The sequence below is a fragment of the Leptidea sinapis genome, chromosome 42 (genome assembly GCF_905404315.1).
Source record: "Leptidea sinapis chromosome 42, ilLepSina1.1, whole genome shotgun sequence".
In the NCBI taxonomy this organism is placed as follows: Eukaryota; Metazoa; Arthropoda; class Insecta; order Lepidoptera; family Pieridae; genus Leptidea; species Leptidea sinapis.
Window position 1 is genome coordinate 6062125 of NC_066306.1, and position 26180 is coordinate 6088304.

Below are 26180 nucleotides of genomic sequence, written 5' to 3' on the forward strand. Positions count from 1 at the left end.
TTTAGTCGTCGTTATTGTTTGGTCACTGACGTTGATATAGTTACGTTGTCTAAGCCATGTTTAATTTACTTTTAAGCTATTGCATAGCTTCTATCGCGGGCCTTTTGCGTGGAGACCGAATCCAGAAATTCCGTAACGAAGATAACCTAACACTTACTAGATGTATATGTATGTAGACGGCACGGTCATTACAGTTGCCGTGGAACAGCGGTTATCACGTATGCTTTTTGTGCAGAAGATCCCAGGTTCGAGCCTGGGATCCATCTTGAAATTTTTTAGTTTCTTTATTTTTTTATCACGTTTTTTTAATTATTATTATTATGCCAAGCATTTTTATTTAGTTTCACCTGTCCCGTTGTCTGTCTGTATCAAATCTTACAAGTTAAATTTTAATCACTTCCCGTTTGCTTTTTTTAAAATTAATTTTATCAAAAAAAAATACTGCATAAATAAAATAAATAAGTAATTATAATTGCATAAGTTGATAAAAAATGCTATGCAATAGCTTTACCGCGGCAGTCCCCGAGTGCCACACGTCTTTTATTTTATTTTGTAATAACCCTGAATATATTTATGTTGACGTGATTGATATAGAGCTGTTGATACCGTACAATATCAAACAAATATTTTTTTTAATTTATTTTACAAACTTATACACATTGAAATTTTTGTATTTGTCGTCTATTGGCTGTGGTTCAGTAGACATTTGAGTTTCAAGAGGCATATGGTACCTGAAGTATTTTACAAATGGTTAAGTTAAGGCGACACTAAATGCCAGTGACCTTGAGCGATATGAGTTAGCGGCTGCCGGCCGCCAGCTATGTTAAATGTAATGAAGCCAATAGTTTAAAAATTCTTTCGTGGAAAACGTAACATTTTAACAGTTGCAAACAGTTTATATGCTTACAATCCTCGTTATTCATTTATTACCTGAATAAATGAACCTACACAAAAAAGTACAAGCTATAAGAATAACTTTTCTAGAGTAGTACTAAACAAATGCGTCATGCCGTGCCAAAAAACTTGTATAACTGCAAAGAAAAGTAGTAGTTTAAAAAGGCCCTGGAGTGTTAACTATAACCAACAGCAAGCATTAGCAACCTACAAATAAGACTAATGGGTATTTGTAACATGATTAAGTAGTGTTCATAGCTCTAAATGCTATATTTTCATCACAAAACTTGTCTAAAAACACTTAGTTTGCGAGTTTTCTCTTTACCCTTCACCTTAACTAACCCAGCTAACGTCAGGGAGTCGAATTTGAGTGTCGGCGAGCACGCGCATCGTATAAATAAAAAAAAAACAAATATTACTTCAAAATCTGTTTATATGAGGTGACGTTATTAAATGAACAATAATTGAATTTGTATTTGTACTAAGAACGAGGTACGAATCCCTAAGCTAACAGAATAGCTTAAATAATGCCTGCAATGCCGTCTCCATTTACTTTACGGCGAGTGGCGTTGGTAGTGAGAGCACCTCTAGCGGTATATACCGTTGTTTACATTACTGCTCTGTATCCACCGCTCTCGTTATCTATGGCCTCCTATTACCATGACACAGAACTTGCCAATTCGCTGAAGTTTAAACTGTTTAAACGGCGTAAAACGACTCCCGACTCCCGCTCGCTCGACGGTTCTGTAACGTTGATTCAAATTCAAAACTTCGCAACTGTAAACGTTCGCGTAGATTTATTTTAGAGCAATTACCCAAATGGGGAAGCTATACACAGTAAACACAAATAAAACGTTTTAGCAGTCTTCAATGGGCGACCATGGTTGGTGATTAGGTGAGTAATTAATGAGTGCGACAAGTTTTCAATAACTCATTCCGGATTTAGGACCGAAAGTGCAATTCACACTTCATGGAACTTATATTCATGAACTGTGGTTTGCTATCTCGTCGCGAACTACGGTCCGCATGTTTGCACATACACCCTCTCTCTCTCTCTCTCACACACACACACACATATATACACACACACACACACACACACACACACATTTACCTCTATTCTTTGGATTTTTCAAGCTTTTTAGTCACTGTGTAAAAGTGGAATCCTGGTGACCAGTAATACAGGTATTTTATTACCTACCACAGGCATCCGCGATCCACGACCAAAACTTATGTATCCCCTGTATTTTTAAGTTTTCGCTATATTGTAATTTTGGTTGTTGGTGAGAAGTAAAAGTTAATATTGTATATTATTATTATAGTGAGCATGTATACTATGAATGGGCACGTCAAAAGGTCGTATTAGCCGATTCATCAACAGTGCAGTCGTCATGGACATTTCTTTTATGGATCATCAAGTTCAGAATCGACTTTACTTTTCGTGGCAGTTTTGTCAAAGTCAAAGTCAAATAAACTTTATTCAATTAGGCTTAAATTAAGCGCTTTTGAATCGTCGCTATAAATATTTCTTACTGAATCTACAAACATTCGGAAAAAGTTGAGCTCGTGAGAAGAACATACAAGAAACTCAACGGCCACACTTTTCAATCAAATAGAGTATATTACAATGGCTGTAATGTAAAGTAATAAAGAATAAACTGTATACATATAAATTACCCTATATTGGATAGAGCATGATTTATGTATCTTTAACTCTAACTTATCTATATTTAGATATGACTTAGAGTTTGTATAAGGATGCTTCGTGAACATGATGGTCGTGATTACTGTCGTAATTAATTACAATGATTTATTAACTATGACAAGTCGACCTGGCACCACAAGCAGCCCCCGTTCACGAGTTGACGCATGGACCAGCCATGGTTCCCTTCACACATATTTGATGGAAGGAGAACACCCGGCAGACGACGCCGTTGTTGTTGCATTAAAAGCATATTAAGTGGAAGCACGACGTTATACAAAGCTGTGGAATGAGCTTCCTTGTGCGGTGTTTCCGGGACGATACAACATGGGTACCTTCAGAAAAAGCGCATACACCTTCCTTAAAGGCCGGCAACGCTAATTCCTCTGGTTTTGCAAGAGATTGTGGGCGGCGGTGATGACTTAACAACAGGTGACCCGTAAGCTCGTTTGTCCTTCTATTCCATGAAAAAAAAAGCACTAGGCAGTATTAACTACTAAAGCAACTTTTATAGATAAAAAGTCAACCAACAGCTACCAAAAGCCGTCTCCATATAGGTAAGTACTTTAAGGTATTTCTATAATATAATTAGGTTTTAAATAGAGGCCTTGATGGCGAGCAAGATTTACGATCGCGATAGAAATCAACAGCTCGGGTCACGTTATTTAATAAATATTTAATTTAACAGACGTTGCACGCATCTCTTATAAAAAGCATTCACCCATACTTCACATTTATTAGGGTTCCGTAGGGTTCCGCATTTAAAAGACTCGAACAGAATCATATTTTTTATATTCACCTAGCAGTTAACTCTTATAACTTACTACTATACAAACTTTTTACCAATTTGGAACTGTCTATGTATTTATATCCACCCATCCACACGTACGGGTTTGAAGAAAAAAAATTGAGTTTCAGTTCGGGGACCCAACATTATTACCCCTAAAATAACACTCAATAGAAAAAAAAATCTTAATGCAGTTCACAGAATACATCTACTTACCAAGTTTCAACTAAACAGTTCTTATACTTTCGCAAAAAAGTGGCTGTGACATACGGACGGACAGACAGACAGACATGACGAATCTTCAAGTGTTCCGTTTTTCGCCATTTGACTACGGAAACCTAAATGTCAGAGGCACCTTGATAAGGCAATCATCCACCACAGTACCGACCAGCTATCGCGTCCCTCAACTATATTTTAGGCTAATAATAGACCTGCAACTCTAGCTATAGTTCTTACACCGTATTTGTTTTTGGCAAATATACCAACAATTTTGAAGTCTTTGAAAAATAAAATTTGTTCGATCATAACAAAAGATTTATATTTTATTACGTAACTCTTAGTGTGTCAGTGTCAAGTCGAACTTGGCCGTTTTTTTAGATACATTATAATTCAGTGTTTAGAAATATAAGTACAGTGGACTTAAAATTATATGCTCATATGTAAGCGGTAGGGGTTGCCGCTTACTTATTTAGATGCGTGTGGGGCCTCTAGTAGCGTCGGCACAGACGGCTGCGTGGGGAGAATGCCAATAGATAATTATATATAGCATCAATTGCTTGCTTGTGAATTAAATAGTAACTGTGTCAGAGTGTAGACCTAGCAATGGTGCACGTGTTATTTTGGAGTGTCTCCTGCCAGGAACGAAAATATTCCGCAACATAATTAAGTGAACACATGTTTGAAGTTCTTGAGTGCCCTAGATCGATAGATATATTTAATTTTTTATAAAATACTAGCTGACCCAGCAAACGTTGTATTGCCGATATTAAAATCGCGATACAAAAGTAACTGTTGATCGTAGATGGGTGAAAATTTGAAGTTGTATGTATTTTTTAATGCCACATTATAAAAAAATAAAAACAAAAAATTTCGTCCAAAAATTAAAAAAAAATTATGGGTGAACAACCCTTATTACTTAGGGGTATGAAAAATAGATGTTGGCCGATTCTCAGACCTATTCAATATGCTCACAAAATTTCATGAGAATCGGTCAAGCCGTTTCGGAGGAGTACGGGAACGAACATTGTGACACGAGAATTTTATATATAAGATTTCGTTAAGAATAATGAAAATACCAAATCATTACATACCGGTTTTTAGGGTTCCGTAGTAAAATGGCAAAAAACGGAACCCTTACATATTCGTCATGTCTGCCTGTCCGTATGTCACAGCCACTCTTTCCGAAACTATAAGAACTATACTGTTAAAACTTGGTAAGCAGATGTATTCTATCAACCGCTTTACTATTTTCATACAAAAAATATCACATTTTGGCGGTTGCACATACTTAGAACTAAAATTCATAGTTTTTTTTTTCATAAACCCTTCCATGTAGGGTATCTATGGATAGGTCTTCAAATATGATATTGAGGTTTTAAATATCATTTCTTTCTAAACTGTATAGTTTGCGCGAAAGACACTTCCAAAGTGGTAAAATGTGTCCCCTGTAAGTTCTAAAATAAGAGATTGATAAAACTATAAAAAAATTATATTACCATGCAAACTTCAGTCGACTTAATTAGTTTGAACGAGATCTAGTTAGTAGTTTTTTTATACGTTATAAATCGTTACAACGAACTACAAGAACTTTTATATTATGTTACTTGCTGCTACGCAACCCTTCATGGGCGAGTCCGACTCGCACTAGCCGCTTTTTACTACACACATACATAACTTAGCCCTACTAATTGTTCTCGACTACCTTGTTATCCATCAGTAGGGAATATATGCCTATATGATTCGATGCAACTTTTACTGTGTTAATAATAAACGCGAAGTAAAGTTATTCAAAATTTAAAACTTTTTATCTTTATCTTATCTATGTCACTATAGAATTGTGTGACAGGGAGAAGTAATATTAAACTTGGCGTAGCATTTCATTGCGTTTATAATTCAGTTAGAGATCAGTTCAGTCCAGTAGTAATTCAGTCAAGCTAAATCAAGGCTACCTTTCAAATGTCTGGTGAAGAGAAAGGAATTAATGCAATTAATTACAATAATAATTGATAAATATTTAATTGTATAATAAAGGGTTAAGTAAAAAGTGTTTTATTTCCATCACTTAAAACAAACAATCAAACTAATGATATAATTTCTCCATTAACATATAATTATTCATATCATCACCCAAAGAAGAGATTCTGTAACCGTAACTAATTCAAATTGAAATATTTTATTCAAAATAGGATTTAAAATCATTTATTCATAATATTATATATTTTCGTCAAAATCTGCGGATTGTTTTTTGATATATAATTATTTTACTTTTTATTTTTTATTTCAGGCCGCTGATAATCTTGTCTGTAATTAGTCAATCTAACTCGCTCGAAATCTAAAATTATCTATCGGGTTGACAAAAAGTAAATTCTGATATAAAAACACATATCATATTAAGATCACAATAGTATTAGCAAACACTTATACGGTGTAGATATTATGATATTTACAAGAACTCTGTCAGAAAGTCATAAGTATAACTATAAGATTGTCACCTTTCGTAAGCAACAAATTTATATTATTAAAGTTGTAAATTTATAATTAGCTCATTTAGATCAATTAATTATTATGTTACATTATTGCTAATATGTACTTTAGTGATGTTTAAACTAAGTAGATAAATTACTTGTCATAAAAACAAACTATCTAATTGGAGATTATAGATTCACATAAATATAAATGGTAATAAAAGGGTAATATATTTAAAAAAGCGGTTTTGTAGTGTAAAATTGATTCCTTTAGAATTCTTTTTGATGTCATTCCTAATATACTAGATACTACTACCGCTTCCGAAACAAATGGCGCTCTGAGAAAGACAAGAAGAGGCACAAGAAACTCTCTCAGCATTCCTTTTTTGCGCTCTTTTGAATGATGTTAAATAATAATGTATAATAATGAATAATGTTAATACATTTTTAATAATAACAGTAGTTTGTTAACTTTTTATTGACGGTAAAACAATCAACAGACCGTGGCGTCGGCTTCAATTTAAACTAAATACCTCTGGAAGCTTGCAATTCAAGTCTAGTTGGCATCCCTCCATTTGTAGCAATCTAGACAAGCTGAGGTATTGTCGGCTACAGTCCTGTTGTTTCATATATGTATATACAAAAATAGCTTCGGTTATTTATTATTGTTGTAAAGGCATAAAAGGAACCTGTGTACGACTTTTTCATTGTCCGTTTGTCTATCCGTCTGAGTATAAAAATACGTTTGTCATTTTATAAAGTATGATGGTCTTGAATATTAGTAGCAGATTATTTTTAAATGTTATAAATGACGATTAAGGCTGAGATTTATAGAACGGACATAGACTTTGCTCAGACTTTACTTACGTAAAATACGTAAGTAACCATCCCTACTCTCTGGTCACCTCAAGTTCGCGTAGTATCACACTCAGCTAAGTTTGAAGTCTAAATATGCCCTATAGATCTCAACACTTATCATAATACTTAGTTCCGCTCAGTTTCACTTAGTCACTTCGACATCGAGGCATCTTTAGGAGCTTGACTTATATTATTTATCAGGCTAAGCAAGACATTTGATAAAACTCTCAGTCGAGGATTCAGTGTTCTGTGAACGGCCAGATTATTTGGCGTTGGGTAGAGACGTCGCTTCTCTTTGAACTGAAACCTGCAGCCGAATTCCAACATAGCATACCACGCCACAAAGTTGGATATCCTTCCCATTATCTAGGTGTGGCATTCCTCTATAGTGCCATTTATTGAGAACTTTCTTCCACGTCCAACCAATCTATGGAATGAGCTTTCTCCCACAATGCACGCAAATTTATATTTTTCTAAAAAGGCCAGCAACGCTCTTCTGATTTCTCTGGTGTCGTAATTATTATAATCTTTGTTTGGATTTGAATCCACCGAACGCGGTGGTGATCAATTTACTTCAGACAACCCGTACGCCCGTTTGTCCTCCTGTTCTATAATAAAACTATGAAGAAAAGATTTCCTCGTTTTAAATTTATCCATGCCTATATCTATTTAGAAGTAAATTCCAAAATCCTTGAACTCGATATTTATAAAGCTGAAGAGTAAATAATTTAATTGGATGTATCTCTAGATCTGTTGAACTGGATTATTTCTTATTTTTTAGTTCATGCGTAAAATTATAGGCTGTGTTCTGTGAGGCTTCATATCTAAACTATCCATAAATATTGACTTTTACATTGTAAGTCAGTAGGAAAAGCAACTGTTATATCAGCATGTATTGCCGTAATACCTAGTGATACATAAGTAAAATGTTCTGTACAGATATTAATCCTAAGTTTATAATTAAATAAGTCTGAGTCATAAAGGCTTTTCTCAAAATTGATTCCTTTTGAATTCTTTTTGATGTCATTTCTAATATACTACTACCGCTTCGGAAACAAAAGCTCTGAGAGAGAAGACGCGGCGCTAGTAACTCTCCCAGCGTTCTTTTTTTGTGCTTTTTTTTAATGAAATGTACAATATTGCACTGTCATTGCTATTGTTATGAAATAATCATAGTCTAGTCCCAGGCTGTCGGATCACTTAGATATTCAGCTGTGGAGTAGTAGGATTTACGACAAAGCCATTTTTTTTTATAAAAAAATTTAAATTTATTTATATATAATGCCTGAACATTGTATGGGACTTTATTATAAAAGTGTATACATTCTCATATATCACAATTATGATAGCAAATAGCCAGGTTTTCCCAGTTTTCTGGATTTTCCCCCACAAACCATATGTATTAGTTTTTTAAGCATAATAAAGTTTTATCCTTCAACACGTAGATAGGGATGTAGAAATAAGTTTTCTGATACCTACATATATAAGGCTTAATTGTGAATTGCTTAAATAAGTAGATTATAAGTAATTTTGTATATATATTAATATCAAATATAGAAATTTGGAGTTTGAATTTTTATTTTTTTTTTATATCACGATTAGAATTTTATGACAAAAATGTTAATTTTATACGCAGGCAAAACAGCGGGTAAAAGTTATTTATTTATTTGCTTTGCTATCTCTAAGTTACTTACTTAGTTTACTTATTTATACTATAAAACCAACCACGATGAAAATCGATACCCATTTCAATCCATTTGAAATTCATCTTGAAATAAACTCTAGAATTCAACTAGAAGAAATTGTGTACATGAAATTTACGACAGTAAAAATAATATAGCAAATATATGTTATCCTGGTAGGATAATAAATTATATAAGTTCATTTAGAGCTGTCCTGCAGTACTTAAACAAGAAAGTCGCCCAAGTTAGCCGACTTACGAGAAAACTACACAACTTGATATATGAGAGTAAACTCTTAACCTTGCCTTACGCTAACTTGTTCGTTTCGAAACTGAATCAAATAGTTTTACTAATAATTTGAGTGCTTTCGACTGTTACTGACTTAATATTGAAGAAGATTGATAATGCTCTTAAAACTTTTGATGGGTGTGTAAGCATCGGCTTACATCGATGAGTTTTTATTTGCGAACAGTATGTCCAAGGATTAGATAATTTATACGTCTAGATAGTCTATTTCTTTATGGAATAGGAGAACAAACGAGCGTATAGGTCACCTGGTGTTAAGTGATCACCGCTGCCCACAATTACTGGAACACCATATGAATCACAGGAGCGTTGCCGGCCTTTAAGCAAGGAGTACGCGCTTTTTTTGAAGGTACCCATGTCGTATTGTCCCGGAAACACCGCACAAGGATGCTCATTCCACAGCTTTGTAGAACCTGGAAGAAAGTTCCTAGAAAAATGCACTGTGGAGGACCGCCACACATCCAGATAGTGGGGTGATATCCTAATTTGTGGCGTGTCGTGGTGGAAGGTGGAAGTCGGCGACAGGAATCAGATTAAACAGCTCTTCGGAATACTCCCCGTGATAAATGCGGTAGAAGACACACAATGAAGCGACATCTCTACGGAACGCCAAGTGATCCAGCCGTTCACAGAGCACTGGGTCTATAGAGGTAGGTAGGTTGGTCTATAGACAGAGAGTAGGCAGAGTCTGTAAGACAACTGATAAAAACAGGAAAATTTTATTTTAGTGTGCGTTGCAGGCTACGTCTTACACTCGGGATTTGAATGACACTTTGTGTTAGTGTGCGTGATTTGCTCAAAATAGAGGTTAGTTCTAAACTCAATTTTTTCGACGCATTCACAGTTGTTACAGTCTATCTAGATGTATTATTGATCTAAGGTCCAAGGTTTGATTGAGCCTTTTAAAATATGTTAAGTTTTAACCTTTTTAAAGATTAAAACATAATTAGATGCCGATTTTCAATATTTCGTGTCCCTAATTGGTTGGAATTTAACTATTATTGCATCTACATAATAACAGGACAACACAATGTATAATTTTAAGGCCGTAAATGAAAGGATACATTTCTAACACAAAACTTGCAACTTGTTGCACGATTTTAAAAACTTGAAGATAAATCAAAGCAGTTGTAATTTGTCCAATATATTTTTATGTAATACAAGATGACCCCGCAAACGTTGTTTTGCCATATAAATTATTTTTAGAGTTAAACTGAATATTTTACATTGCAACATAAGTTTATTTAATTTTGAAAGTAAAATATTTTTTCTAAAATAAACGTAGCCTAAGTTATTCTTTATTACATCAGCTGCTAATAAAAGTCGCGTCAAAATCGGTTCAGCCATTTCAGAGATTAGCCGGAACAAAGAGACACACAGACAGAGATACACATGTAGTAAAATCTGTTATTTCAACATTACAAACAGACACTCCAATTTTATTTATATGTATACATAAAGAATCGTAAATAATTTGTATCTTATTTGCCAAAGCTAGAAAGATACATCGTACAATGAATAAATAAACAGCCATCGTAACAGAGTAAAATCGCATAGAAGCACATAGAGCCATCGGCTAACAGCGAACTATGCTGTAAATACGCAAGTTGAATGTCCATGCATGGAACACGGCCAACTAATAAAACCCCATGTTTATTATGTCGGCTTCTGTAAATATATCCGACTATAGGTAGGCGCTATACAGGCTCTGCTAGACCGGTTAGGGCACTCACTGTGTTGCAACTGTCGAACAATATTAAGCGAATGCCTGAATGAAATCATAAATCGAATATCGCTCGCGTTATTCTGTAAATTATAACTACAGAAGTATACTTATATATAATAACTGAATAAATGAACTGTGCATATCTGCGCTATCATTATCCAGAGTATTCCGGCGATCTTGACCAGATCTTCGGTCAATCTTGTGGGAGCCTACCAACACTGCGTCTTCCGGTACGTAGTTTCCATTCGAGGACTTTAGCGCCCCACCGGCCATCTGTCCGTTGAACTATATGCCATGCACTGCCACTACACTTTCGCAATCTTTTGGGCTCGCGGTGAGTTTGGTTCTCCAATGGATCTTCTCATTCGTTCTCACACTCTGAAACTCTGAATATAGCTTTCTCCTTTGCCCTCTCAGCGACCATGAGGTTTCTCATCAGGCCGTCCTTTCTCATCGTGAAGGTCTTTGGGGTAGACCTTTGTCCAACAGTGGACGTTTTCCAGCTGATACGATGATGATGATGATGATGACATGAAACTTTACGCTACGACCACGAACATCCCAAAATGTCACAGATCATCAGTGTCAGATTTTTCATTGAATGACAATAAGCCAATAAGGTCTGTTAGTTTGTTTTATCTGTAATGTTATCGTACTCTGTGCTTATTACTTACAAAGACTTACTTTACTGTGATTATAATGATAATTCGCCACAGATTATGACAAAAATGCGAGCAGTACGACCCGAGACTGTCTGGTCTTAATTTTTATTCGGATCGTCTATTGAATGTCGTAACAATAGCGAGGGTTGGTTTAGTAAGTGGCCTACTATTGTTGCAAGTAATGAAGCTGTTGTTTTGTGGGTGAGTTGCTTTAATGAAACGAAAATATACGGGTTGAATAGACGTTTGTTATTCTGTATTATATAAATGCTTAAGTCAATACAGCTTTGTAACTATTTAAATGTTGTCGCGGGACTGTTTTGAAATATTATTCAAGTTTACAGTAATAATAAACAGAAAATAAACTATGTTAACGGCAATTGTATTCATCTATAAACTGCTATTTTATAGGGGGAATGTTGTTATATAACTATTGTATTTAATCAAAACAAATCTTATAACTATATTTACAATACTATGATTACATAAAATTAAATCTATCATTACGGGGAAGCGTACCAAAAATACTGGTAGCATTTGCGCGTTGGATAGCTAGGCTGATCCGTTGACCGAAATAGCTGCCAGCGCTTGGGTTTCGTGTAGCCTTATTGAAGCGCGAAGATAGTACTTTGTACATTCTCCGCGCATTTGGGACCCACGGGCCAAGTGTCTCGACACCAAAGGCACTTAAATGTATGTTTGACTCACCGACATATTTGCGACGTTTGCTGTCTTCGGCAGTCGCGTCCAAAACCAGCGCCCTTCCCCGTGCCCAAGCCACTAGCGTCATTCCATCAGGACGCTTGCCATCGCGGCGGGTAATAACATTTGGCTATAAAACAGCTGGCGTTCTAACCGAGTAGCAGGCATAACAATTTAATGTTCGTTCCTCGTGCTACCATTATGGTTCTCGCAATTTCTAGCAATTTTTTTAATGTGCTTATGGACATACAGAACATTATTAAGAATATATTTATTTAAATTTTTCTCTTAATGATTCTTTAGGACATAGGTTTATAAATTAAATTATTCTGCAACAATAAGTTGGTATTAATATCGGCAATCATAAAAGATCATATCGCTGATGATGAAATTTAATTCAATATTATCTTCTTAGGAATTACAAGAATTTTGATCGTCTTCCCTGTCTACTACACATTATCTATTTCAATGAAACTTTCAAAGAATTCCATTGATCGCTAACATCACGTTGCATATCTAGGTACTAAAGTATGTATTTCCTGTTGTTTCTTGTACTAACAGCATTTAGCCGAGCAGCTGTTATGCAGGTGTAAGACTTACGATACTGAGTAGCTTGGTTTTTACTTTTGTACCAACACGTGACTTCCTTGTGCGTTTGATGTGATGATAGACATAAAAACTGGTTAGATTTTTTGTTAACTGATCCACATCCTCGTAGGTAATAACTTAATAATAGAAGTAGCTATCAACATCTTGACATTTTAAAATCATTTATCAAAAATTAAGTAGTAATAATAATGTTAAAGGCTTTCCTCTTAAAATATCCGTGTCATAAAAACATTTAAAACTTAACGAACGTTTACTTCTAAAAGTTAATTAACTGAGAACGATGCTGAAATTGGAATGTTTTATAATGTATAAACGTATATATTTTGTGATTACAAATATGTGTTTTTGCAACATTCAGAACGAATAAATAAAAAAATAAAAAACTCGTCAATTTCAAACTTTTTTTTTGCCACTTAGCTTCTTCTACTTTACTTTACAGCATTTTCAACAATATCCTTGTTTTATGTGCATCAATTGCATTGGCTCGTCGTAGAACAAAATATAATGGTAAGTTTTTCCAATAGTACACTGAAATTTTGATAGAAAAGATAATATAAGTTAGGTAAAGAGCGACAAAAAGACAAGTATATTTTCATAATAGATTCGGAGGTGATGTTATTATATTTTAATTATAACGCCATAACATCTCAAATATTTAATCAAAATGCCTATTGCTACCAACTAAAATCCAAAAGCTGAGTTCAGGTCGTTTATAGAAACGGCCGTTTGGAAAAATTACCATAGAGTATTAAATATTTATTTAATCTTGATTTGATAAATTCCACACTAAACTTCAATCACTGTGATAAGTATTATAGACAGATTTCTTCTACTTTTGGCACATAATATATGATATGTTATCCGAGACAAGAGTTGCAACCCCATCTTATATAGTTATAACTAAGAGCTGCAATCAAGCAACCCCTTTCAAATTTGATCTCCGTAATAGATAACTTACCACATCTAAAGTTCATATTTTGTATATATCTCTGACGAAGACGTGGTCGCTAACTATGGGCCTTATGAGAAAGCTCGTGGTCACTCAGAGGGCAATGCAGAGGGCTATGCTCGGAGTTTCCCTGCGAGATCGAATCAGAAATGAGGACATCCGTAGGAGAACCAAAGTTACCGACATAGTCCAAATGATTGCGAAACTGAAGTGGCAGTGGGCAAGTCATATAGTTCGACGGACAGATGGCCGTTGGACAATCTGGTCAAGATCGCCGGAATTCGTTGGATTGGGGAAGCGCAGGATCGATCGAGGTGGAAATTTTTGGGGAAGGCCTTTGTCCAGCGGTGGATATTTTCCGGCTGATGATATCTCTCTGAGTAGTATATTCCTGGTGGACAAAATAATGAATAAATTTCTGAACATAATTTTCTGCCAAACATCAAGTAAGCCTTAATGGATTTAAAAGAATATAGAAGTTATAGATACATCTATAGAGGAATCAGTTTCTTTATACAATGAAAAAATCAGGTATCTCTCATTTGTTATTGTCATGCTCTCTCTTCGTTCTTCTTTATTCATGAAAAAAAGGCCTTCGCTGATGTATCATCTAGCCGACTCCACACCAAGCCTCTGATCTGGTCAAGATCCCCGAATTAGGGCAGCGCAGGACCGATCATCGCAGAGATCTCTGGGGGAGGCCATTATCCAGCAGTGGACGTCTTCCGACTGTGATAATGAAGACTCCACAATATCACTCTGTCCCCGAATTGTCGCAGTGCAATCGGGAGATTGTTTCCCATATTGCTTATTTATACAGTCCACGGTAGCAAAACTTTCTACTGATATTGGCATAAAATCAATTTATTTATACAATTATTTAAGTTTAAAATTAACGCTCACGATTGCCTTACTAACATAATTAAGCTACCTCTTCGAGCAGTTCGGTTGAGCTCAAACAAAATGAGTGGCTTTAAACTCAGTGCCACTCTAATAAATCGCGAAATGTTAATAAAATACATTAAACGATGTAGTTTGGATATTTAAGCTGGTTTTATTTTATACATAGATAATAAAAATGTATGGATAGTATGAAAACTGTAAAGGAAGGATTAAACTTAAAGGTAGTATCTTGAACCGATGGCATCTAAATTGACTTTCATAGGCGTACAAAAGTTATTATAATTATTATTATATATATGATCCATAACTCTATAAGTGTGCCATCTCTTAATGTCGTATTTTACTTTGGGTTAAAATTTTCAATGCTTATGACAAAACAAAATTTAGAATTATGTAGGAAGTAGTAAATGAATTATGTAGTTTTTTGTTTGTTTAAAAATTATGTAGTTTTTTTTCCAATAATGTTGCTTTAGTGTCTAGAAAACATATACAATGACATAAATTTCATTACAAATTTTTTATGCAGTATGGAACTAGCTCGACATAATATTATACTAAAATAGAGTCGCATTCAGATTACCATCATCAGCCGGAAGACGTCCACTGCTGGACAAAGACCTCCCCCAAAGATTTCCACGACGATCGGACCTGCGCTGCCCTCATCCAACGGATTCCGGTGATCTTGACAAATACTGCGTCTTCCGGTAGTAATCTTTTAAATAGATAACTATTATTAATAAGATATTTTTTCTTTATTGTAATAATTAACGTGGTCGCCATTCGAGGACTTTACTGCCCCAACGGCCATCTGTCCGTCGAACTATGTGCCCTGCCCACTGCCACTTCCACGGCTATGTCTATGCTAAAGCATACGCCCACCTTAAAGGCCGGCAACGCATTTCTTGACACACCTGTTGTTGCGGATGTCCATGGGCGGTTGCCTCACCGCTCCCCATCCCGTGAGCCTCTTGCCCGTTTGCCCCCTCATTTGGTTTTCCTACGGATCATCATTTCTGATTCGATCTCGCAGGGAAACTCCGAGCATAGCATTAGGATAGCATTCAGATATTCTTTTGAAATTGAAAAATACTGTGAATTCAAAAATCCTGCTTCAGTGTTTACTACATTATTATCTAGTTTTGAAAAAAAAATGGTATGAACTTCATAAAGCCAAACTTTTGTTTGTTGTTTTAAAAATATAACAATTTTCGTTTAATGTCCCATAGTTAGACGTCTTAATCTATTATATTAAATAGTAAAAAAACTTTTTTGATTTAAGACAGCTACCTTCTTCCACCAGACTTCCACCTTCCACCTTCGCACGACATGCCACAAATTCGGATATCATCCCCACCATCTGGATGTGTGGCGGTCCTCCACAGTGCGGTTTTCAAGGAGCTTTCTTCCTCGTACTACTAAGCTGTGGAATGAGCTTCCTTGTGCGGTGTTTCCGGGACGATACAACATGGGTACCTTCAAAAAAAGCGCGTACACCTTACTTAAAGGCCGGCAACGCTCTTGTAATCCTTCTTGTGTTGCAAGAGAATGTGGGTGGCGGTAATCACTTAACACCAGGTGACACCTGGCACACACACCGCACGCTCGTTTGTCCTCCTATTCCATAAAAAAAAACTAGTTGATAAAGTAAGATAAAATTGGTATTCAAATATATTTTATTTACCTCGAAGTAATGTAATAAAGTCTAAATAACACTTTATATAAGTGCACTTATATTACACACCTATGAGTACGATATAAATAAGAAAAAAATCTATTTCAGTTTGGAGAAAACTGCTTTTTTTGACATTTCGAGCGTAGAGCACTAGTTTAACAGAAAAGCTAATAAATATTATACAACGGTCGTTGTGATAAAGTCAGCTCGCGTCGACTAAGACTTTCCCAGTGAGTCTTTTTGTATTTCTTATTACTACTCTAACATCGCCATGATCATGAAGTTTTCTATCATGAAGTTTTCTATCATGAAGAGACGTCTCTCTTAAGAAATACATTTAGATTTTTCTTATAAAATACAGCCTGATATTATAAATGAGCATAATGTATACACAACATTTTTTTAGATGTTCTAAATATTCGTTTTTTGTAGAATATTGTATATTAAGTATCGCAGAACCAGTTATGCAGCTCAAATATACAAGAATCTTTATGATACACAAAAATAAATATTCAAATCCAACTGGTTGTCCCAAGGATTAGTGCTTCCATACAAATAATCACAAATCCTCATCATTTTTATTATATTAATTATAGATATCAGGTTGAAGCTGGTTGCATAAGTTACAGTATTAATACTAGTAGATATTTTATGCAACAGTTTTATAATAAGGGTAAAAAACGCGAGTGGTGTGGATAGAAAGACAATGAATGACGCCACAAGCGTTTATTGACCTAATTATACAAAGTGTCGCATACAATAATTTTTCCTACTACTTGGTAAACTTAAATGGAACAATAAATACCAGAAGTTAAATAAAAACGGTATGCGGGAAATGTATTGTGTATATACCCAACTCTGGTAGCAAAGGTGCACCCATACAGCCAACGGGGGAAATGTGAAAATTACATAAAATAGGTTCCTACCAACATCTTGGAAAATTATAATAAAATGTTTTTTTTTTTAAGTTGACATTAAAATGTTTATTCTAATTATTTAAACATAGAAATATTATGTTTGTAATATAGTAGATATGTACTACGTACTACATAAAACTTAAAACTTCTATGTACCTACTGAACGTAGTGATCTAAATACTAATAAATACTCTTTGGTATCTACCATACCTAACCTAGATTTAGTTGTCTATGGCACCACAGAGCATAGACTTTTCAAAGACTCAATAAAGCATGTACTTATATTTGTGATCGTAGCTGTATAAGTAGAGGAATAGAAAAAAATACATTGCGTGCTTATTTATAATTTAAAAGTGTTGAAACACCCACATATACACAATTTAAACAAACTTGCAGAGTAAAATCTATTCCTCTACCTTCCTACATCCATTATTCAACTTATCCGCCTAACATTAGACCCTAGGTTGTAAGTCTACTAACACTTTCCAGCCGGAATGCGTATTACCTGTTTAGTAGGTGCTAAATAAGAGATAACAAAGTAAATCTTTGAGCATGTTTAGTGAAGTGATTAGCCCTCGGTTGGAGGTGGTCATTGCCCTCGATATCCAACTGGAAATGCTAAGCAAAATAACGACATAATATTGAAGCTAACTCGTTATCGTAGGACTGCGAAGAATTATTTACATGATGTTATAATACTTGCTAATTTACTGTAATGCAGTTTATAATCATGGCTTTTAGCATTTGCGTGACTCTTTTTAAGTGCTTTTAAAGGCTTAGCGTTAAATACAATGAAAGGATCAATATGATTTTACTTTACACAGAAATTTATATTTTGGCCTTGAGTTTGTGTTTATATTTCCGCTTTAAATGCTTTTGCAGAATAATGTTAATATAGTATTTAAAATTTTGTTGATTAAACGTACTTTGATTTACTTCTTCACTTCCTGTGTGGTCATTCCTTTTAACGTGTCGTTCCTTTTAACTACCTATATCTTTAATTGTAAAGGCATAAAAGGCATTTATTTTCTCAAAATTGATTCCTTTAGAATTCTTTTTGATGTCAATTCTAATAACTACTAGATACTACTACCGCTTCGGAAACAAATGGCGCTCTGAGAGTGAAGAAGCGGCGCAAGAAACTCTCCCAGCATTCTTTTTTTGCGCTCTTTTCAATAAAAATATACAATATTGTACAGTCATTTCTATCGCTATAAAATAATCACAATCTAGTCCCAGGCTGTCCGAACATTTAGATATTCAGCAGTGGAGTAATAGGATTTACGACAGAGCCATTTTTTTATAAAACATTTAAATTTATTTATAGATAATGCCTGAACAGTGGCTGGGACTTTATTATAGAAGTGTATACATTTACCCTTAAAGCTATTATGTATCTTATGAAGCCTACTAGAATAGGTTACAAGCAATCCCTTATTTCTAGTGTTATAATAATGAAAATCACTATTAAGAGCAAAAAGGTGACGATTTTTTTTCGTATTATTGCATAATAACTTTTAAAATTTTCTAATATCGTAGTGTTGTATGATAACTTTTTGTTCGGTACATTCAGACTATCTACTAGCACTATTTTAGTTGTTAGTTATAGTTATTTTTTGTTTTTACTTTTGAACTTAAACTTAAATCATTGTAGATTATCATGTGAATAACGTTGTCTGCTGCAGCTCTACTCCAAACTGCTGTTCAATAGAAGTTAATTAATACCACCAACAGTGTAGGTACTTTGGCGATGAGATAATGATTTACAGGTTTTTTTAAATATTGAGAACGTATGGATTAAATAGTGTTACAAGTACTAATCCGTTGTTCTGCCATATAAATTAAGTACCCTGCGATCAGGGGCGTGCAATTTGTATTGTTTTCTATCAAGGTAGGCACTGTATATCTAGTAGTCGTAGTTGAGCCTGGAGATTGCCTACCTATTGTATTTAAGAAAATATTTATAAGTGGGGGTTGAATAGAAGTTTGGTTATAAAATAACGGAACCAAATTAAACTAAATTAACTTTAATACTATATTTGGTTCATAACGAGGTAAACACTGCCTAATTTCCTATATGATATGAACGCCTCTGCCTGCGATCGCTCATTGTATGAATTGTCATTGACTGAATTATTTGAATTGCAAATATGTAGGTATATCTAAGTCAAGAAAATATAGGTATAACCTTCTCCAAAATACGCTGAATCTTATTGTAAAAGTATTATTCCAAGCGGTTCATTAGTTTTCGCGGTATAACCTAACAGAAAAAGGGCTCTTCATTTTAAATTGTCGGTTGCGGTCGGTTCCTTTGCACAGAATGGTGGATAATGTGTTAACATTACTGTGTTTCGGTATAAAGGGCGCCGTAGCTAGTGAAATTACTGGGCAAATCAGACTTAACATATTATGTCCCAAGGTGACGAACGCAAATTATCGTAGTGCCACTCAGTATTTTTAGGTTTTTAAAGAGTCCTGAGTGGCGCTGCATTGTAATGGGCAGGGCGTATCAATTACCATTAGCTGAAAGTCTTGATCGTCTCTTCCCTTATTTTTATAAAAAAAGAGAAAAAACATATTTATAAATTATAGGAGCTTCACGATAATAATGTCAAGATGTATCGAAACTAGAACTTCAGCACCCCAGTGATACTATCTAGGAAGTGGATCTACAAAGTTTAATCGAATCTTACGACTTGTTATAACTCTATATTACAAAATATATGTACAATGTTTTGCAATCATATTGCTTATATTGCTATAACTTTTATGACAGTAAGGGACGAGACTAGCAGGACGTTAAGCTAATGGCAATTGATACGCCCTGCCCATAACAATGCAATGCCGCTCAGGTTTCTTGAAAAACCCAAAAACTGAGTACTCTCTTCTCACTACTCGCTACGACGCCCTTCAGACCGAAACACAGTAATGCTTAAGCATAACTGCTTCGCGGCAGAAATAGGCGCCGTTGTGATACCTATTATCTAGCCGGCATTTTGTGCAAAGGAGCCTCCCACTGGGCTTGTCATTGATATGACAATTTCGTTGAACATACCTCTTATTACTGATTATTGCTTATAGTATATTCGATTGTTAGTATAGTCGTTAAGTTTAAATTGTTAATTTGTTATTTAAATTGTTAATTGTGATTGCTAAGCAAAGTTAAGAAAATTAGTTCTTAAAAAAGTTTTGAATATGGAATTCCGAGATATATTCACAAATAATATTTGTAAACAAAATTTAATGAACGATGCGGTACTCGAACCCATGACCTCTCGCGTTCCGTGCGAGTGCTCTTCCAACTGAGCCAACCGTTTGAGTGACTTATCGTTGAGCGCTTTTCTAACCAACCGTTTAAGTGACGTATCTTCATAAAATCTTGTAAGCTTTGTTCAACTTTCAGGTTGTTCTTTATTAAGTACCATGTAACTAGTACATAGTAACATAGTGTGGCTTTTGCAACGGAGTCAATTATCATAGAAAATATTCTCTTAAAGTCATCCAGCAATAGCTAACAATGTCATCCAGCAATAGTTAACAATGTCAACCAGCAATAGTTAACAATCTCAACCAGCAATAGCTAACAATGTCAACCAGCAATAGCTAACAATCTCAACCAGCAATAGCTAACAATCTCAACCAGCAATAGCTAACAATCTCAACCAGCAATAGCTAACAATCTCAACCAGCAATAGATAACAATGTCATCCAGCAATAGCTAACAATGTCAACCAGCAATAGCTAACAATGTCATCCAGCAATAGCTAACAATGTCATCCAGCAATAGTAAACAATGTCAACCAGCAATAGCTAACAATCTCACCCAGCAATAGCTAACAATCTCAACCAGCAATAGCTAACAATGTCAACCAGCAATAGCTAACAATCTCAACCAGCAATAGCTAACAATCTCAACCAGCAATAGCTAACAATCTCAACCAGCAATAGCTAACAATCTCAACCAGCAATAGATAACAATGTCAACCAGCAATAGCTAACTATCTCAACCAGCAATAGCTAACAATCTCAACCAGCAATAGCTAACAATCTCAACCAGCAATAGCTAACAATCTCAACCAGCAATAGCTAACAATTTCAACCAGCAATAGCTAACAATCTCAACCAGCAATAGCTAACAATATCAACCAGCAATAGCTAACAATCTCAACCAGCAGTAGCTAACAATGTCAACCAGCAATAGTTAACAATCTCAACCAGCAATAGCTAACAATCTCAACCAGCAATAGCTAACAATCTCAACCAGCAATAGCTAACAATCTCAACCAGCAATAGCTAACAATCTCAACCAGCAATAGCTAACAATGTCATCCAGCAATAGCTAACAATGTCATCCAGCAATATTTAACAATGTCAACCAGCAATTGCTAACAATCTCACCCAGCAATAGCTAACAATCTCAACCAGCAATAGCTAGCAATGTCAACCAGCAATAGCTAACAATCTCAACCAGTAATAGCTAACAATCTCAACCAGCAATAGCTAACAATCTCAACCAGCAATAGCTAACAATCTCAACCAGTAATAGCTAACAATCTCAACCAGCAATAGCTAACAATCTCAACCAGCAATAGCTAACAATCTCAACCAGCAATAGCTTACAATCTCAACCAGCAATAGCTAACAATATCAACCAGCAATAGCTAACATCTCAACCAGCAATAGCTAACAATATCAACCAGCAGTAGCTAACAATGTCAACCAGCAATAGTTAACAATCTCATCCAGCAATAGCTAACAATCTCAACCATCAATAGCTAACAATGTCAACCAGCAATAGCTAACAATCTCAACCAGCAATAGCTAACAATCTCAACCAGTAATAGCTAACAATATCAACCAGCAATAGCTAACAATCTCAACCAGCAATAGCTAACAATCTCAACCAGCAAAAGCTAAAAATGTGAACCAGCAATAGCTATCAATCTCAACCAGCAATAGCTAACAATGTCATCCAGCAATAGCTTACAATCTCAACCAGCAATAGCTAACAAAGTCATCCAGCAATAGCTAACAATCTCAACCAGCAATAGCTAACAATCTCAACCAGCAACAGCTAACAATGTCATCCAGCAATAGCTAACAATCTCAACCAGAAATAGCTAACAATCTCAACCAGCAAAAGCTAACAATCTCAACCAGCAATAGCTAACAATCTCAACCAGCAATTGCTAACAATCTCAACCAGCAACAGCTTACAATGTCATCCAGCAATAGCTAACAATCTCAACCAGAAATAGCTAACAATCTCAACCAGCAAAAGCTAACAATCTCAACCAGCAAAAGCTAACAATCTCAACCAGCAATAGCTAACAATCTCAACCAGCAATAGCTAACAATCTCAACCAGCAACAGCTAACAATGTCACCCAGCAATAGCTAACAATCTCAACCAGAAATAGCTAACAATCTCAACCAGCAAAAGCTAATAATCTCAACCAGCAATACGTCACCATTATTTGTGAAACTACTGTCCAAAATATTTTTGATCGAGACTTTAAACTGCCATCTAGAAGAGTATGACTAAGTGATCAAGTTTCGCTATATTACATGTATCACATAATAAAATAGTGTTAAGTGTTATGCTCTCTCGGCATTTTTAAAAAAAAATTTAGGTTCTTTTGTGATTCCATTTTGACTATTTTGATTGGTACTTACTACTAGTGAGAGGCTCCTTTGCCGGCTAGATTATCGGTAGATACCACAACGGCGCCTATTTCTGCCGTGAACGTGTAAACATTACTGTGTTTCGGTTCGAAGGGCGCCGCAGCTAGTGAAATAACTGGACAAATGAGACTTAACATTTTATATCTCAAGGTGACGAGCGCAATTGTAGTGCCGCTCAGAATTATTGGATTTTTCAAGAATCCTGGCCGGCACTGCATTGTAATGGGTATGCGTATCAATTACCATCAGCTGAACGTCCTGCTCGTCTCGTCCCTTATTTTCAAAAGGAAAAGAAAAAGCTATTTTTGTTCAAATGATCGCAGACAACGTCATTAGCGAAACTTATCACAAAACATCAACAAGCGCGACTCTCGTTGACTTGACATCAAGTACATTAAACTCTGAAGCCTTTCACTTATAACGAGGCTAATTGCAAGCCAATTGATTGCTCGTTTTTCGCGCTTTAAGTTTTAATTAAACATTTACAGTAACGCAGATAAATTACCGTGAACTTTCACGAGCAAATCGTAACATAAATATTACAAACTTGAATTTCAAGGTCCATTGCGTGAATAATAAACCCAATGATTTCTTAATTTTGACAATTATGTAAAAAACGCTACAAGAACTGATGAAAAATGAATTATATTAACATTAAGAGGTCTTGAGCAAGTCTCAAATACAAAAAAGCCAGTTCTATAGGTCATTAATGTCAGAAGCTCTTCTCTCATTATTTATTACGTGTTTATTTCAACATAATATTTAAATTTCAAATTGGTTTTTATGTTAATATTATGTTAGTTGTAGTTGGTGTGTCTTTGGTATTAGACCAGGGGTAAACATAATGACTTTGGCCAGAACTAACCCACTTTGTGTTTTAATAGGACCATGGCATTCGCGGATTGAAATTCATAATTGAAAATATAAATCCACCTTAATTTTTTAAGGGAGTAAGGGTGTCACCTACAGACTAAAAACCTCCTCTATGCTGGTAGCCTTAAAAGCTTTACCAGCTATGCGTTCGTCGCGGTCAAATGGTTTCGTGCTAAAACTAGGTGCACCAGTCCAGATATGAGAGCATTACTCGATATCCTGTCGGGCTTGCGGTTTGTAGAGCGCTAGGATGTGGACCGGCTTGAAGTATTGTCGTGCCCTATTTATCATACTAGTTTCATCGAGGCTACTTTGGCTTTTCCTTTCAGATGACCGCGGAATTTAAAAGTCATAAAAGGCATTTATTTTCTAAAAATTGGTTCCTTTAGAATTCTTTTTGGTGTCATTTATAATATACTAGTTGACCAGACAGACGTTGTTCTGTATATAATAAATAAAATACTGTTTTATATGAATTTGTCAATAATATTGCATAACATCAAGAATTATTTCGTAAAATATGCTCACTGTTGTTGTAATGAAATTGTTTTACAGCAGAACTGTCAAACCGTGCGTCAATAAATTCTCTCATAGAAAATGTGTCCATACAAAACAAATATCGGACGACGGGGGACACATCAAAGGAAAAACAAAATTGTTGTTTTTATTTAATTCCGAACACTTTCATATTTATTCACCTTTTAAACCTTCCCTGGACTTCCACAAATAATTCAAGAACAAAATTAGCCAAATCGGTCCAGCCGTTCTCGAGTTTTAGCAAGACTAACGAACAGCAATTCATTTTTATATATATAGATAGACTAGATACTACTACCGCTTCGGAAACAAATGGCGCTCTGAGAGAGAAGAAGCGCCGCAAGAAACTCTCTTTTGCGCTCTTTTTAATATTAGATTCACTTTGTGGACCGCTGTCATATTATGGTGGAGGGACAAGGGAAGATAGGGGGGAATTGGTCTCCGGTCCTCGACAATAATACGAAACATAACGGTGCTGCCGGTTGTCTATGCGAGTGTGGAAACGTGTCTAGCTCATTCGTGATGACGTCACACGATGGTAGCATTGACTCTTCCACATCGAAAAACTCTTATCTTATTTACCCCCTACAAAATTGTTTGCAAGTGTTCTTACTATAAATATTAGTAAATAAACAGCATCTGATTAAGACCACACGGTAAAAGTGGAAATCGCGGTTATTGTGCACCTTCGAGTTCACTTCACCCAGTATCAGCTCGATCAATGTGCAACGCAGAGCAGCTCGAATTGTCGGGGACCCAGTGCTCTGTGAATGGCTGGATCACTTGGCGTTGCGTAAAGACGTCGCTTCATTGTGTGTCTTCTACCGAATTTATCACGGGGAGAGTGACGAAGAGCTGTTTAACCTGATTCCTGCCGCCGAATTCCACCTTCGCACGACACGCCACAAGTAAGGATATCATCCCCCCCATCTGGATGTGTGGTGGTCCTCCACAGTGCGGTTTTCAAGGTGCTTTCTTCCACGTACTACAAAGCTGTGGAATGAACTTCCTTGTGCGGTGTTTCCGGGACGATACGACATGTGTACCTTCAAAAAAAGCGCGTACACTTTCCTTAAAGGCCGGCAACGCTCCTGTGATTCCTCTGGTGTTGCAAGAGAGTATGGGCGGCGGTGATCACTTAACAACAGGTGACCCGTACGCTCGTTTGTCCTCCTATTCCATAAAAAAATATTGACTTTGCTACCATAACATAGCATAATAACCCATAAGACGAGAAAAATAAACCATAAATTCCAGGCCAAATGTAAACACGTCATCTCACTAATGCATTATAGATTATATTTTTTATTACAAACCATAAGAGTCTTAGGTCAGTTGTATTAAGGACTATTTTCAGTCTCGACATAATCAATCATCTAAAAATGGCAATCTGTAACGAATACTGCATCACTAATAAATCCTATGCATTAGCTGATCTAAAACAGAAACGTTCCTGAGTCGGTTTATTTTAAGAACATAAGTAACAGTGAATCATCACATATCAGAACTTACAGCTGCAGGTACTGTTAACAGTGACTGTCCACATAGTAGTGAATAATCGATTTGACCAAGCTTATTATAAACTTGTACGTGAGCTACCGAACAAAACTTGCCACAAAAACCCAATATATTTATGGTAAGATTTGGTATCTTTTCGAACTGGTTTGGTAGATGATAGAAACTTCAGAAAAAAGAATTCTAAAGGAATCAATTTTGAGAAAATAAATGCCTTTTATGCCTTTTGCCATTTAAATTAAGTACCCCACGCCCGCTCATTGTATGAATTGTCATCTATAATGAAATGTCATTGACCGAATTAATTGTTAAATAATTGTCAAAAAATTATAGGTTCCAGATAAATAATCACGAACATGTGATATACTAAATCTTCTTCGAAACCCGCTGCATCTTATGGTATACCTAAGTATTATAATTTTTATAGTATAACTAATACTATCTTCGCGCCTCAGGCTACTGGAAACCCAAGCGCTGGCAGCTATCTCGGTCAACGGATCAGCCTTGCTATCCAACGT